Raw genomic sequence first — 9,146 nt, 5'->3', positions numbered from 1 at the left:
TAATAGATTTTTCAAAAATATTTTAATTATTATTTAAATAATAATACATAAATTAAATTAATAATAATTATTTTATTAAATAAAAAATTAATTTATAAATAATTAAGTAATAATTTTAAAAAAACTAAATAATATTTATATATTAATTTAAAATATAATAAATTAAAAAACTAAAAACTAAAAAAAGAAAACACAGATGTTGCACATCCGTTTTAATAAATTTGTTTAAAATATTTTAATTATTATTTAAATAATAATACATAAATTAAATTGATAAAAATTATTTTATTAAATAAAATAAAATTAATTTATAAATAATTAAGTAATAATTTTAAAAAATTAAATAATATTTATATATTAATTTAAAATATAATAAATTAAAAACTTAAAAAAAAAATCTCAACGGATGTGGCACATCCGTTGAAGAATTTTTTCTTCAACGGATGTCGACATTCGTTTAAGAAAATAGGTGAGAGTGTAGGATATTTTAAAATAAAAAGGATAGTTTTGGAATTTAAAAAAAATGTGGTGGTGCAAGGAGCAATGTGGGGTAGTGCAGGAGTAACTCTCAAGAGAATGTCGGAGACAAAATAAGTATGGAAGCTTAAATACATTGTCAAGATTGGGCTTTCTATGAGTTGGGCCTGGATTGATGTCGGTTGAAACCCGACCCAAAAATAGTAACCGATAAAAATCGAAACTAGTTTGAACAGGAAAATCACGTTGAAGACAGAGATCCGAAAAGCAGTAGTTAGTTAGTTAGGGTTTTACAAAGAGTGTAAATGGCGATTGCGCAAGATTTGTATCCCTCAGAAGACAACCTTTTGTAAGAAGAGGAGTTTCTTCGAAACCCTTTCAGCCTTAAGCTTTGGTGGCGTTACCTAATTGCGCGTTCGGAAGTACCGTTCAAGAAGCGCTTCGAGATTTACAAGCAGGCACTGAAGGCGCTTCCCGAAAGCTACAAGCCGTGGCACGCGTACCTCCGCGAGCGCCTCGACCTCGTTCACAACCTTCCCATCACTCACTCTCAATACGATACGCTCAATAATACCTTCGAGCGTGCATTACTCACCATGCACAAGATGCCGCGAATTTGGGTTATGTATCTGCAAACCCTAACCAATCAGAAATTGGTTACTCGAACTCGTAGGACCTTCGACAGGGCTCTCTACGCCATCCCCGTCACCCAGCACGACCGTATCTAGGAACCTTATCTTGTGTTCGTGAGCCAGAAGGGTATTCCAATTGAGACTTCTCTTCGGGTTTATCGCAGGTAATTAAAGTATGGTCCTTCTCACATTAATTCGAGTCTCTGGCAAGAGGCTTCTGAGAGGCTGGCTTCGGTCCACAATGATGACCAGTTTTACTCCATTAAGGGTAAGACCAAGCACCGGCTTTGGTTAGAGTTATGTGATTTTCTGGCTTGAATGTGGACATTATCATTAGGGGTGGGATTAGGAAGTTCACTGATGAGGTGGGTAGGCTTTGGACTTCGCTTGCTGAGTATTACATTAGGAGGGGTTTGCATGAGACGACTAGGGATTTGTTTGAGGAGGGTATGTCTACTGTTATCACGGTCAGGGATTTTAGTGTTATATTTGATTCTTACTCACAGTTTGAAGAGAGCATGCTTGCTTACAAGACGGAGGAGATGGGTTGAGTGATGAAGAAGATGTGTTGGAATATAAATTGATTTTTTATGTTGGGCCTAAAAGATAAAAGCCCAATATTACCAAAGGCCCAAATAGCATTCTAGAAAATCCTATCTAGAGGGATTCTAGAATGATCTACAAAAATATTTAGAGATGCTTATTCATAAGATGTCTCTAGATAAGTTTAGAATTATAGGAATGTTTTAGAAAGTTCTAGAGAATAAATTATAGCTCTTAGATGAATGTTGTGGTAGGAAGATCCTAACCATTGGTTAAGAAGGTGCCACTAGTATAAATAGGGGATGGTTGTATCATTTGTAAACAAGCCAAAGAAGGTTTAGAAGCATTCAATACAACAAGTCTTTCCTTCTCTCAAAATCTTTCAACCTCTCCCAAATTTCAAACACTTCCTTCAAGCCTCTAAAGTTTCCTCCCAACAAAGTGGTATCAAGAGTCATAAGATCTTCGTAGAAATGGCAAATACCAGAGTTCCCTTTCAAGTCCTGATGCTCACTAAGAGAAACTATGAGAATTGGAGCTTAGGGATGATTGCTCTCCTTGGTGCACATGATGTCTGGGAGGTGGTCGAGAAGGGCCACATCGAGCCAGAGAATGTAGAGAGTTTTCATTGATGATTTTTCAAGAAAAACATGGGTATATTTCTTAAAAGAAAAATTAGAAGTATTCGAGAACTTCAAGAAGTTTAAAGCCCATGTTGAGAAGGAAAGTGACCTTATGATCAAAGCTTTGAGATCCGATCGTGGAGGAGAGTTCACATCAAAAGAGTTTCAGAAGTATTGTGAAGATAATGAAATCAGACGATAGTTGACAGTGCCAAGATCCCCTTAAAAAAATGGAGTGGCGGAAAGGAAGAACAGAACAATCCTGGAGATGGCAAGGAGTATGCTTAAAAGCAAGAGACTTCCAAAGGAGTTTTGGGCTAAAGTCGTTGCATGTGTAGTCTATCTAACCAGCCGCTCTCCAACAAGAAGCGTTAGTGGAAAAACACCACATGAAGCATGGAGCGGAAGAAAGCCAGGTATATCTCATCTTACACTAGTGCAGAAAGGGGCATAGACGTCCGTTCTTTAGGCCTTTTAACGTCCGACCTCCAACGGACGTCTATGCGGGTGACGTCTATGTAGACGTCCGTTGTGTCAGCCCGGACGTCTATATAGACGTCCGCTGTGTCAGGCCGGACGTCTATATGGACGTCCGCTGTGTCCGGCTGGACGTCTATATGGACGTCCGCTGTGACCTCTCGGACGTCTATATACTACTGCAGAAAGGGCTTTATTAGACGGCTTATTTAGGGTTATTTAGGATTACGGGTTAGGGTTATTTAGGATTACGGGTTTGAACGTTTGTTTGTGCACTGCAACACGTCTGAAGAACAGATTCAGAACGAAAATGGAAGAAGATGGAGGAGTAAACGACCTAAAAATGTAGGCCAAAAAACGCCGCCCAAGAACACGCAACAAACTGCACCAAAATGCACCGAAAACAATTTTTAATCGGTCCAAATGAAAGATATGTCATCACTGAACAATTTAATCGGAACAAAAGTAAGATTAAATGACCCAAAACACATAAAAACCAACCTGGAAATGCAAGGCGCAGAGGGAAAGGTTCGCATAACTCCTCGCGGGTTCGCGTTTTGGAGTGTGTATCTTTATTTTAAACGTCTTTTGAACGTCAGTTGTGGCGGGGGCCGGACGTCTATAATATAGTAGACGTCCGGCCCCCTCTAGAACGGACGTTCAAGGGCTGACAGCCAACTACCCTGTCAGCCTCCTGAACGTCCGTCCTGAAGGGTGACGGACGTCCATATATAATAGACGACCGTCCCCCTTCAGGACGGACGTTCAAGAGGCTGACAGGGTAGTTGAACCCATCAGCCTCTTGAACGTCCGTCCTGGAGGGGGACGGTCGTCTATTATATATGGACGTCCGTCCCCCTCCAGGACGGACGTTCAAGAGATTGACGGGTTGTACTACGCTGTCAGTCTCTTGAACGTCCGTCCTGGAGCGGGACGGACGTCCATATATAATAGACGACCGTCCCCCTCCAGGACGGACGTTCAAGAGGCTGATGTCAGCCTCTTGAACGTCCGTCCTGGAGGGGGACGGACGTCCATATATAATAGACGACCGTCCCCCTCCAGGACGGACGTTCAAGAGGCTGACAGGGTAGTGAACCCATCAGCCTCTTGAACGTCCGTCCTGGAGGGGGACGGACGTCCATATATAGTAGACGTCCGTCCCCCTCCAGGACAGACGTTCAAGAGGCTGAATCTTCAACTCTCATATCAGGCTTTTGAACGTCCGTTAGAGGGGTCTGTCGTCTACTATATTATAGACGTCCGACTCCCTCTAGGACGGACGTCTTCTTACTCAATTATTTACGTTTATGCCACCGGTCAATTATTTACGTTGGAGTTTTCGTGAACGGATGTCTATGGGGTGACGTTAAAGATCAATTCTGCACTAGTGTTAGAGTCTTTGGAAACATAGCTCATGTGCATGTACCAGATGAGAAACGAAGTAAGCTTGACGACAAAAGTGAAAAATACATCTTCATTGGTTACGACGCCAAGTCCAAAGGGTACAAACTCTACAATCCTAGTACAAGGAAAACAATCATCAGTCGGAATGTAGTGTTTGATGAAGAAGGAGAATTGGATTGGTCGACAAACTGTGAGGACCATACCTTTTTCCCGTGCGTTGAAGAAGATGACATGGAACAACAACAACAATCGGAAGAGGCGCTTGCTACTCCACCCACTTGACCAAATACAACCCTTCAAAATGATGAAAGCTCAAGAGAAAGAGCGTCACGTTTTCGAAGTCTCCAAGAAATTTATGAGGTAACTGAAAATCTAGACAATGTTACCTTATTTTGTCTATTTGTAGACTGTGAGCCCATGAACTTCCAAGAAGCAATTGAAAAGAAGAGTTGGAGAAATGAAATGGATGAAGAAATCGAGGCAATAAAGAAGAATGATACTTGGGAGCTAGTCTCGCTTCCAAAAGGGCACAAAGCAATTGGTGTCAAGTGGGTCTACAAAGCAAAGAAGGACTCCAAAGGAGAAGTTCAGAGATACAAAGCAAGATTGGTGGCGAAGGGCTAAAATCAAAGGGCTGGCATCGACTATGACGAGGTATTTGCTCCAGTTGCTCGACTAGAAACTGTAAGACTTATTATATCACTAACAGCTCAAAATAATTGGAAGATACATCAAATGGATGTTAAATCCGCCTTCTTAAATGGAGTTCTTGAAGAAGAAGTCTACATTGAGCAGCCACAAGGATATGAAGTCAAAGTTGAAGAAGATAAAGTCTTGAAATTAAAGAAGGCTCTTTATGGGTTGAAACAAGCCCCAAGAGCTTGGAATGTTCGGATTGACAAGTACTTTAAAGAAGCGAATTTCATCAAGTTTCCATATGAGCATGCACTCTATATCAAAGCTCAAGGTAAAGATATTTTGATTGTATACTTGTATGTCGATGACTTGATTTTTATAGGGAACAATCCAAGCATGTTTGAGGAATTCAAGAAGGATCTGACAATGGAATTTGAAATGACCGACATGGGGCTTATGGCATATTATCTCGGAATTGAAGTAAAACAAGGAAACAAAGGAATTTTTATTACTCAAGAAAGCTATGCCAAAGAGCTCCTCAAGAAGTTCAAGATGGATGATGCTAATCCAGTTGGTACTCTTATGGAATGCGGCACCAAGTTGAGTAAGGATGAAGAGGGAGAAAAAATGGATCCAACCCTCTATAAAAGTCTTGTTGGAAGTTTGCGCTATTTAACTTGTACAAGACCAGACATTCTCTATGTCGTTGGAGTCGTGAGTCGGTACATGGAAGCTCCAACAACTACTCACTTCAAGTCTGCGAAGAGGATTCTTCGATATATCCTAGGTACGACAAGCTTTGGCCTATACTACTCCATTTCTAACAATTACAAGCTTGTTGGATATAGTGATAGCGATTGGAGTGGAGATATGGATGACCGAAAGAGCACAAGTGGATTTGTGTTCTACATGTGAGACACAGCCTTTATTTGGATGTCCAAGAAGCAGTCTATTGTCACTTTGTCTACATGTGAAGTAGAGTATGTAGCTGCAACTTCATGTCTTTGTCATGCTATTTGGCTACGCAATCTATTGAAGGAGTTAAGCTTGCCAAAGTGGAGCCAACAAATATTTTCGTGGACAACAAGTCTGTAATAGCATTATCAAAAAACCCAGTCTTCCATGATCGAAGTAAGCACACCCACACCCGTTACCATTACATTACAGAATGCATCAACAACAAGGATGTGCAAATGGAATATCTGAAGACACATGATCAGGTAGCAGATATCTTCACCAAACCACTGAAGAAAGAAGTCTTTATGAAGTTGAGAAGTTTTCTTGGAGTACAAAATCAAGTTTAAGAGGGGGTGTTGGAATATAAATTGATTTTGTATGTTGGGCCTAAAAGATAATAGCCCAATATTACCAAAGGCCCAAATAGCATTCTAGAAAATCCTATCTAGAAGGATTCTAGAATGATCTACAAAAATATCTAGAGATGCTTATCCATAAGATGTCTCTAGATAAGTTTAGAATTATAGGAATGTTTTAGAAAGTTCTAGAGAATAAATTATAGCCCTTAGATGAATGTTGTGATGGCAAGATCCTAAACATTGGTTAAGGAGGTGCCACTAGTATAAATAGGGGATGGTTGTAGCATTTGTAAGCAAGCCAAAGAAGGTTTAGAAGCATTCAATACAACAAGTCTTTCCTTCTTTCAAAATCTTTCAACCTCTCCCAAATTCCAAACACTGCCTTCAAGCCTCTAAAGTTTCCTCCCAACAAGATGATGAGGGTGAGGAAAATGGCTTTGAGGAAGTGGAAGAAGAGGATATTCGTGTCAAAGGAAGATTGGTGGAGGAGGATTTTGAGAGGAAGATTTTGCATGAGTTTTGGTTGAATGACAAGAATGACATAGACTTGAGGTTAGCTCAGTTTGATTACCTTATGGAGAGGAGGCCGGAATTAGCTAACAACAAGCTTTTGCGTCAAAATCCTCATAATGTAGAACAGTGGCTGATGAACAAATTTTCAATCCCCAAAAACGGAGTCAAAAACTTGTTAACCCTCGGCAATTGTAACCGAATCGTATCAAGTAATAAACCTGGTAAGACCAAGTATCGTTCTCCCAAAGGACTCACGACCTAGATAATTATGTGATTTATTGATTAATTAAGACTTGTGAACAAATTGTTGTAAGTTTCAAATGCAAAAGACTGAAAAGTAAATATGTCTACATGTGATGATCAATGGGCAAGAAGAAACAAAAACACGTGAATTGAAATATATGGATGAATATGTTGTTGGGGTTTATCAATTTCATCCTATCCAGTCTCTTGTATTTAGGAATTCATCATTCTTTTCATTAATATTAATGCCACTTTCTAAATTACTTTAAAACCGATGTCTCGGCGAAGAAAGCCTAATCATAATCACTAGTTTACAATTTCTTGTCTCCCTAGCAATTAATCATGCATTATAGTGAACAGAAGCTTAAAGGCAACCAACTATCATACTCCTATGTCTAGGTTTGTAATATACTGTTGGGAGAGATTCCCCAGATCTAGATTTCCCCATATGTGTCCATATCGACAAAACCAATAATCATGACATCGAATGAGTTAAATAATGCATGCTTTGAGCAAAGAGGAAAAATCCTAACTATTAATGAAAGAAAGCATGTATCATAAAAATGATCTTGAAGAACAAATTTCATACAAGAGAGTTTCAAAGGATTTACATTGATTCCCCAACAACAATAAAAGTTTAGTTCTCCATCGTCATGGAAGAACTAGATGAACAATGGAATGAAAGAATGGAAGAGATAGAAAAACCCGAGAAGGAGAAGATGAGAGTCGTCACCATCTCCAATTCTACCCCCAAGGGGTGAAAAGTTTGTTTCTGCTTCGTCCCAACCAAAGATACAAACCCTAGGACGTCCTAAAGCTTATACACTATTCAAAAAAATATAGAAAATTAGGCCCAAGCCCATAAAAGTGCCGCTCAGCGGCAAGTGCGACACTTCAGTTTTGTCCCCCAACTGTTGTTTTTGCCCCTCAACGGTGATTTCGGCACCTGAAAAGTGGTGCTTAGCGGAAATTACCGCTCAGCACAACTTTTTTTGCATTTTGGTTAACTGGTTGACTTTTCTTGTTTCTGGTTGACTTTTCTGCATTCCAACCATTCGGTACTTCAACTCTTCTTTCAAACCATTCAATTAGCCTACAAAATCAAGGGAATCTAGCACAAAACCATTAAATTCGCCTTCAACTCTCTTATTCACAAAACTAAAACAAAAACATGAGTTCAAGCAAGCTTCTAAGTCAAAAAGAGTGTTTTTAATATCAAAATTAAGTATAAAAATAATAGTTTTTCAACTGTTATTAGTGGCACAGGAGGGTAAAGCTCTTTGAAGGCAATGTGAAAGCCTCACACTTTGCGAGTTGCGTTTGCTAAACTATATGAAGAACACAAGATCTTGCCGATGCTCGTGTCATATTTGACAAGGTAGTGCAGGTGAACTACAAAACTGTGGATAACCTGGCTAGTGTCTGCTGTGAGTGGGCTGAAATGGAGTTAAAGCATAAAAATTTCAAAGGAGCACTTGAGCTGATGAGGCAGGCTACAGTTGAGCCGTCAGTTGAGGTGAAGCGAAAAGGTACCCTCAGTTATCCATGTGCAGCAAAACTGAATAAGAAAAAGAGGACTGGTTAATCTTGCAGTAAGAAAACAAATGAAAAGGTATAAATTACATAACAATAATCGTAATACTCGACGAAAATAGGGAAGTGAAGGTCGGAATCGGGAGAAGAAACAATGGAGTGGAACTGGTCGGAATGGTGGCGTTCGAGAAAGGAGACCATTGACTGGAAGTCATCTGGATCAGCGATGTATTTCTCCGTTAACCATGCTTCTCTGCTTTGCAAACTCTCACTCCTATTGGAGGGAAAACAACGAGCGTGCCAAGTTTCAAGGTTTACCATTTTCCTTTTTTGACATGCCAAACTCTGAATGTCTAAAATTTATGGAAAATTGTTTCTTTAACAACTATATTTTGCCAACCTTTTGACAACACCAGGTGAGGTGACAGAACGAGATTGGTCTGTTTTAAATGTTTTTTTAAAATCCAATAATGTTACATGGACGACATTTTTGGAAGAAAAAAGGGTTTAACGGTTTTATTTGAGAAGATCTTCATGCTTTGTATCTTCTTCCTCTCGTGAAAGCTCTCAATTTCTCTCCACCAAAGTTCTCACTCTGTTTCCCTTGTCTATCTGTCTCGCTTTTCCTTTCCCCATCGTTGACAAACTTGGTCCCATTACCATTCTTGCTTTTCTCTACAACATTTTCCCCTCTCTTCCTCTCTCTCTTTTTGTTTGTGTCGCGTTATTTTTCCTTTCTCTCTCGC

General features: G+C 39.5%; 1 pseudogene; it reads left to right on the top strand.

Annotated features, from left to right (window-relative positions):
- The first annotated feature begins 782 nt into the window (after positions 1-782).
- On the top strand, positions 783-8,452 carry LOC108336791 (uncharacterized; annotated as a pseudogene).
- The last annotated feature ends 694 nt before the right edge of the window (positions 8,453-9,146 follow it).

The sequence above is a fragment of the Vigna angularis genome, chromosome 9, assembly GCF_016808095.1.
Source record: "Vigna angularis cultivar LongXiaoDou No.4 chromosome 9, ASM1680809v1, whole genome shotgun sequence".
NCBI lineage: Eukaryota > Viridiplantae > Streptophyta > Magnoliopsida > Fabales > Fabaceae > Vigna > Vigna angularis.
This window is presented reverse-complemented; position numbering and strand designations above follow the sequence as displayed.